Source organism: Pelecanus crispus, chromosome 11, assembly GCF_030463565.1.
Source record: "Pelecanus crispus isolate bPelCri1 chromosome 11, bPelCri1.pri, whole genome shotgun sequence".
In the NCBI taxonomy this organism is placed as follows: domain Eukaryota; kingdom Metazoa; phylum Chordata; class Aves; order Pelecaniformes; family Pelecanidae; genus Pelecanus; species Pelecanus crispus.
In genome coordinates this window covers 28,009,641-28,017,741 of record NC_134653.1, presented here as the reverse complement: position 1 = coordinate 28,017,741, position 8,101 = coordinate 28,009,641, and positions in this window count along the sequence as shown.

Genomic DNA, 8,101 nt, shown 5'->3' with positions numbered 1-8,101 from the left:
GACGGGCCGGGAGGGGGAGAGCCCCGGGGGTGCCACCCCCTGGGGGCGGGGCGAGCCTCCGTGGCCAATGGCAGCGGGCGGCCCCAGTGATAGGCGGCTCAGGGAAGGCGGGGAAGAGGCAAAGCAGATGACGTGCCTCCCAGGAGACGGCCAATCAGCGGGAGAGAAGCGTGAAGCGGCGGGACGGGGGAGTGGGCGGGGCTTCGGGGGCAGCTCCGCCCCCGGGGGCGGTGGGCGGGGCCCGCCCGGCGCTGGGAGCCGCCTCCTGGGGGGGCTGCGCTGCGCTCGGCTCCGGGCCCGCGGCGTGCGAGGGGCGGGGGCTGTCAGCGGGTCGCTCCTGCGAGCTGAGAACGGCCGGTCGCTTGGGGGAACAGGGACGCGCCCCTGAGAGCTGGGCTGGGGCGCCCGCGTGAGCCTCAGCTGGCTGCCAGGCGCTTTACTGCTCGAGAGGCTCTTGCCTTCGCTAATGCACAGAGGGCTTTCGGTTTTTAGTAATTCGTGCTAAAACCTCTGCTTCCTCTTGGTTGGAGCAACGGGGCTCTTCCCTGAGCTGTGCGGGATGGCAGGAGGCAGCGCAAGGTGGCTGGAAGAGGCCAAGGGGCGGCGTGGCCCCCGCGGGTGCAGCGGGGTCAGGCGCCGGCCCGGGGCTGCCCCGGGGAACGAACGGCGGGAGCGATCGCATTCAGCTGTCGAGGAGAGAGCGGAGTCTCTGCTCCCCGCATAGCTGTGTCAAATCTGTGACAAAACACGCTTTGAAAGGGTGGGCTGATAAGGTCTGCACAAACCTGACGTCCTCCGCTCTCGTGCTGGTTATGCTTTCCAGAGCTGTCAGCCGTGCTCAGCAGTCAGGTCTAAGGTTACCGCCACCCTGGTTTCAGACGGAGGAATGGGCCTGGTGTTGGATGTCTGCAGGAGAAGGTTAAGCTGTCATCAGAGCCTTAATGAGCCCTGAGATTTCCCTTTAAACCCTCAGTTAATGGGAAATGAAATCACCGGTGGGGGAGGGAGTCTTTGTGTTTTCCACCACCTCCACCCTGGCTGCCCTTTGAAGAACAAAACCCAGCTGGAAGATGAGGGGACAGGAGGTTAAAGCAACATATCTGGGGAGAGAGGAGAAGACAAGAGACAGGCGGGCACCTGTGAGACCTGGGGACGGGTTCCTGAGTGCCCCAGGTGCTGCGGTGCTGGGAGCCCTCTCTGACCTGGCTGCTCTCGGGGGAAGGCGAAACCGCCCCAGGTCAGAGCTGCATTAGGGGTCCTGGGAACGGAGTCGAGGGGCGAACTTGGATTTTGAACTGCAGCAGTGTCAATAAGCTTGGCTGTGTTGTTACAGGCTTTTGGTGGGAGCTGGGATGGATGTGAGAGCTCTGGCAGGTGAGAAGAGCTGAGCTTACAAGGAAAGACAACTCCTCACTGGGGCCAGGAGCTCTGCAAAGGGCTGCCTCCATTCATGTGGCTATTTCAGCCCAAATGCCCTGCTGCTGCAGCTCAGCCCTTCAGCGTGCCGTAGAGCTCGCAGCCCCAGCAGAAGGGGCAACCGAGTCAAAGACCTGAGAGTGAATAAATGAATAACGAATGACATAAATGAATAAATATCCTGCTCCTTTGGATGGAGGATTAGAGCTTTCCTATCTGCTCTCACTGCCTGTGGGCAATGCCAGCCAGAAGCTGAATTCATAGAATCATAGAATTGTTTAGGTTGGAAAAGACCTTTAAGATCATCAAGCCCAACTGTTATATATCTTATATCCTCTAGAGAAGCAGTAAACAATATCATCCAGCACATTTTTCTTCAGTCAGTCAAGCACTGTGATTCCTGCCCTGTCCTTGTTTGAACCAAGGCCAGAGAGGAACACTGGGAGCCTCTCTGCTGGAAGGAGGTCATCATCCTGGAGCTCAGTCCCACTAGCTCCACAGAGATGAGAATCCAAATGATCAATCCCACTTACTCCCTGTGGAGGACTATGTGCAAATCAGACATTGCACGAAATCTAAAAAGTAGTTATCAGTTTCCCATTTTTCTTCTTTTCCCTTGTTTGCCAGCCCAAACTGGAGAACTCTACTTGTCCAAGCTTCTACTTAAGGCCTTCTTTTCTAAGATTCATGGGGGAAGCGATGAAATGCATTGGGAAGCTCACCATCTCATACTGGAAGAGGCCAAACAAATCTCAGTTCCCAGGCTGCTTTCTGCCCATGATCTCACTCCCTTCAGAGCTCAGCCAAGCTGACTTCATGTACGCCCAGGGGCAGCTTTAGTCTTTATTACAATCCTTGTCACATTTTATGGGTTTTGGGAATTATGTCCTTCCAGAACTTCACATCAGCCTAGCCACATAGCTGAGTTTGCATTATACACCTTTGTAGTGGCTGATATGCCACCTTCTATCAAATCATGGAATCCAACTAAAAGCCTGAAAAAAGCAAACCCAAACTCTTTGTCTCAGCTGCAGGAGGGTATGAGGGCCTGCCAGAACAGAAACACTGCTCAGGAGTTCCTTTGCTGATTTCCTCCTGCCTTGTCCTATTGTCCTCCCCCTGCCCAGGGACCTAAGGCAGATGTAAGCACAGGTCTGAGCAGCAATGATGTACCATTGCTGCCTGCCATCTTCTGGGTTCCCCTTCCTTTTGGAAGCAGTTGAATTCATGGCAATGTGCACTCAGCTTCAAAACTCAAGGCATCAGAAACTCAGAGTTTCCATAAAAATATGTCTGAATCCCACACTTCAGTCCATTTTGGGTGGGCTTTGAAAAAGGTCTCTGTCTGGGGGCCCTTGGAGCTGCCCGAGGAACGAATTGGAAGAACTCCCATCTGTAATCTTTGCTCAAATCACTCACAGGAAAGACTGAAACATGATGGTACTAGAGGCAGCTCTCTTTTCCAGACAGTATTTACCCATTCTGCATCTGCAGGCTTAGTAATAGTAACCTGCTGTACTGTAAACATTTACAATTCACAAACCAATTCAGAAGAAAATATTCCTGGAAAAGAAGAACTACTGTGTGTTGCACACTTGCCACTATGGATTCATTTGGCCTTTGATTTAAAAATACATCTATTTCCTGAAAGGGGATGGTTTTGCACATACACAGTGACAGATCACTGCTGGACCCTCCTGTTACCTCTGGTTTTGTTTTCCCCATTTCTGGGGTGATTTTTAAGGAACAAGCAAGCTTTTGCCTGGGGCTGCAGGTAAGCTTAGGCCTGCAACAGAAATTCAACAGCTTCCTGTCTCAGTTTCTGCAAACCAAAATAGCAAAGAGTTAGAAAACAAAGAAAAAAGCTATTAACTCTCCCCATGAGTTAAACAGCACATAAACCTCAAGAAGGCACATGAGCAAAGATAAATGGGCTGTTGCAGTGTTCATCTCTTTTGTTTGTAGTAAATTATTGTGTGTAATTCATGTTTCCTGTCCATAAATGCCAGAGGAACTTGAAGACATGGAATCCATTCTAATTTAGTAAAGACAAAAACAACTCCTTTTGAGCCCATCTGGAACTTGTTTTTATCGTAATTGTTTTGGGCTCAGTAACGAGTTCAAGATCTAACTGCCCTCACTAATTGTTTAAAGAATAAACAGATGCTTTGTTTAAAGGCGGCAGCTCCCATTTTGCCCAGCACAGCACTCTCCGGGGTCGCAGGATGAAAGGAGCCGTGCGCCATGTCAGCGCAGGCCTTAACGAGCATCGGCGCCCTCGCCGGGGTGCTCACCCCCGTCAGCAGCTGATGGGGCAGGAAACCAGCCCCCAGCCATGCACTTGATGAGTGTCCAGCCGGTGACATGTGCCCTCTGCTCTTTGACACCATCGGCATTTTGTTTGTAAATTCATCTGATGACCTTTTGCAACATGTCCTGCTGTGGCAAGTCGTACCTGGCCTGATGACACATCGGCACCTCCTCCAGCTGGGCTATAGGGCACACAACGGAGAGAGTTCATTCCCTGGCCACTTAACCCCAAGCCCCTTGGATGGAGTAATGTTCCATCCCCCTGCAGTAGAGCCCCAATTCTTTTCTTCATTTGAAAACAAAGATACACCCCTACTGCCCACTCTGAGAGACACCCTACCCCCCAGGATGTGAGGCTGTGCAAGCTCTGCACAAGGTCTCACCCAGCCTAGTGCTTCCCGGGACACGCCATACCTGAGATCCCTGTTAGCCCCAGTGTACGAGAGGTCGCTGCATGACGGATGTGCTGGCACTAGGAACACATTCAGAAAGAGCAGCACTGAGCTCCCCTGCAGGTGAGCCATGACAGCCAGAGAGACCTTACTGGAAGGTTATTTCAGCTCTCAGACTCCGTGGCATGGAAAACAGGTGCCAAGAGCTCTGGATCCACCACAGAGTAGTCGCTAAGAGTTTCTGCTCCAGTTTTGGAAACAAGGCTCCAGGAACCCACTGTGCATAGATAAGCTGTGTAATCATAAACGCCTGAGGCGCTTGAAATGTTTACTTTTCAATGTTTAATGGCTATATATAAATTTTTCTCCTTCATTGAAGGATTTCCTGTCCCAATCGGCTAACTCCACAGTGTAATGGCTAAAGTCAGGAGAAGGTGAATCATACAGAACTGGATGGGGGATTTTTTTTTTTTTGTTTGTTAGAAAGAAACTAAAGATAGCACTTAGAGCTCAGCCCTCCAAGGATATGTGGTTTGCACAGGGTTTGCTGCAAATCAAAGTTTATTTCCTAGGTTTTTTTAGTTCAAAAATACAGCTTTGCATCTGGTGTATCATGAGAAAGAAGATCTCACCTAAATCTCCTTGAGCAGAGCCTGATCACATATCCAAATAAAGCACCTCTTCCAAAACAGCTTCTGGTCATGAGTTGAAGACATCAAGCAAGAAAACGTCTGTCTCTTTGCAGTTATTTTTTTCCAGTGCTTAATCATTCTTGTTAAATTCTTCTGCCTTGTGATCTGTCCTGTACACCATAGGTCACCTCCCACAGCTGTCAGTGGGGAACATCCTTCAAGGGCCTTTATTTTGTAACATCCATTTCATAAGCAGGGTGGCCAAATCAACAAGAGAACTGAAAAACAATGCTTGTTTCTTATAAAATGAGGTCTATGTTCAGCTGCACAACAGCAGCACGTTCAACTGAGCGTGCTGTCAGCTGTTGAAGACTGCTGCAAGGAGTCAGAAACTGTATTTGTACTTTGGTTTTCACCAGAGGCAGGACTATGTATCCTAGTCCAGGTGCCTCTCCATAAGCCAGGGGACAGCTCTAATAAAAAGCTCTATCTGAAGTGAGTGTTAAAGAGGAAATCAGGATGAGTCTGACACTGCTGCACATATCTTCCGCTCCACTGATGGGAACATTCAGCAACATTTACTGCCATTTGGCAGAGCCTATACGCTCTTCTCTTGCACACAGGAACAGAGATTTTGTTCTGCCAAGCAGTTTGTTCTCTCTGGCCTTCAGGTCACCCAGTTTCAACTAACTGCCTGCATCAGTGTCTGACACAAAGAAGGAAGGAAAGGGAATAGTTCAGCCACAGCATGACCTACAGGTCACAATTGACTGAGAAAAGGGTATTTCAATTATTTTTAGTATTTTGGGCTTTCTCAGTTTTCCTAGAGAAGTTCTATTACTTATCAGGAGGATGAAAACGCAGACTGCTGATCCAACACACAGAACTTAGAGTCATTCTTCTGACATCCAAAAATCCTAGCTGGCAAAGAAAAGCAGCTAGATCCCTTGGCTGTATCAGCCCTCGTGTCCTCAGAGGACTCAGCTCCTATGTATCTCTGCTGGTCTGGAAAGCATCCCAGTGACTCTGTGTGGTAGCAGAAGCTGTCAGCATTGGGTCCCTGCCCTGAGAAACCTCTGCAATGAAGCCCATTTCCTGAAGATCTTATACAGGGTCTTGAACTTACATAAATTGTGGCTTTTTTCTAAGGAACATTAGTGAACAGAATAATGGTCACAGCAGGACTCTCATTTCCTATAAAGAAAATCTGTTTTAACAGCTAAGTTCCATAAACACTGCTTTCACCATAAAAACAGCAGACCTGCTGGCTGTTTCTTGAGAAAGCTGCTTGTTTCTAGATGATGTCATTTTGTCTTCTGTATTCTGAGCGAGTCCTGCAAGAGTCAGGACAAACAGACAGAGGTATTTTGTATTTCACTGTGATGGTCCTTACAGGAAAGAGAGAAGGGTTTACAGAAACAGCCAGGCTAGAGATTGGGAGATAGCCAACAACCAGCCAGGGAACAGCTCCAAATCTCTCCTGCGATTTACAGTGTAGTGTTTGTAGGCAGAATTCATCCTGTAGATCCAAGCCTCACAGATGGAAATGGGGCCCCTTTTTTCCTCTTGCAGTGTAATTGCAGTTGGTCCAGAGGATCCTGGGATGAAAACACTCTAAAACATAGGAACCTCTTGGTGCATGGCAGATCAAAGACCATGTGTTGATGGTGTTCCCTAATGGTAGGATTACTACTTATTCCTGCAGTCAGATAATTACAGGCAGAGACTGCCATCACATTCTCCAAATAACTGCTCTCCCATGGCCATGGTGTCATGTTTCACCTTGATTATGACAGGTTTGAGTTCAGTGAAAAAGTCTGCGAGGGAAGAGGGTGGTAATGGTGGGTTTCCAGCGGTGGTGCTAGAAACTTGCCGGGTTTATGTGAAGGCTCCCAAAACCAGGAGTTTGAGTAACTGCAGTGAGGTGGTTATACCCTGGTGACAGAACCCGAGACTGGAGATTTCTCGTTTACACCAACCGCAACTGAAATTGTGAGAAGTTATCCTAAGGACTGAACATGGGGAATGCTGTTTTTTTCAAGGTGCAGCAGAAAGTCAGTTAGAAACAACCAATGTGAACACCTGTCAGCACCAAAGCATGGGCCATATAGATGCTATGTAAGAGAAAAAAATCTATGCATCTACTCCTCAGCAAGGCGGCTGTTACTAGAAAAGACAGAGGACAACCTCCAGGAACTCCTATTTCCAGCTAGCTGGCTGCACATACAGATCTAGCTGTAGCAACAGCCAATTTATGCCCCTTCTGGAACAGGGAGGCTTGTGAACAGCCTGTGCCACAGTCCGCAGCATTTCACTGCCTACCTGCAGGACTTCACCCATCTCTTGGAGCTGCCATAAGCTCACCTGCTATTTCCCTTCTCTGACCAGAGACTGCCATAGGCAGTTGCTTCAATTCATTGCACAGCTTGCAAGCTCTCTGGTTTAACCACTGCATAAAAACACCAGGAATGAGTTTTTTCTCATTCTGCCTTTGTGCATTGGTGTCCAGTGCCTCTAGGATTTCCTTTGGATTGTGACAAATACTGCCTTCATCTTCTGTTAAATAGAAGACTGTACACATATTTGCCTGGAAAAATAAGACAATGCAATGGTCTAAGCAGGCAGTCCTTGACCAGGTCATTGCAGAAAGATGCATTTCTATGTTTGACTACAACAGAAATGAGACAGATGGATCAGATTCATGGTACTCAAGCCCAGGGAACGGATGGGAACCAGGCTGCCTGGGTGAGCTGTGTTCCTTCACCTCTTATCCAACTAGAGACATGCTTTGACATGTTGGCCTCTGTCTAAGGAGCTAGAAATGGAGTAATCCCCATCTACCTCAAAGGCTCCCATGGCACATCTCAGTGACTAGAACGACCAGGGACACTTCACCTGGTAGCCATTGTCTGAGGAGACAAAGACCTACACTAGGTGGTCCCTGCTTATAAGATGCTAGGAGACAGGAGCAAGCTCTTGCCTAATACAGAATATGTGGTTTTCTTCCTGGAAGAGATCTACCCAAACCTGGTCTCATTCAGAGTAGAGAGCAGGAAGGAACTAGAGCTTTCCTTTTTGAATGTATTACTGTTCTTGATACATGCTGCCTAAACTATACATCAGTGGCTGTTAACTTGTACAGTTACATACAGTTATGTCTATTTCCCCAGTAAACAAATTATCGTTTGGGAAGCTGTTAGAAGTAGTCCTCTGACCCCTGTCCCATGCCACAGGCAGCTAACTGCTGGCATGTTGGCTTCAGACCCTAATACATGAAATTTTGTGCTTCTCCTGCCACTTAGTGGCTGCAGCTGGTGCGGCACCACATCCCTACTTAACGCATTTGTAAGA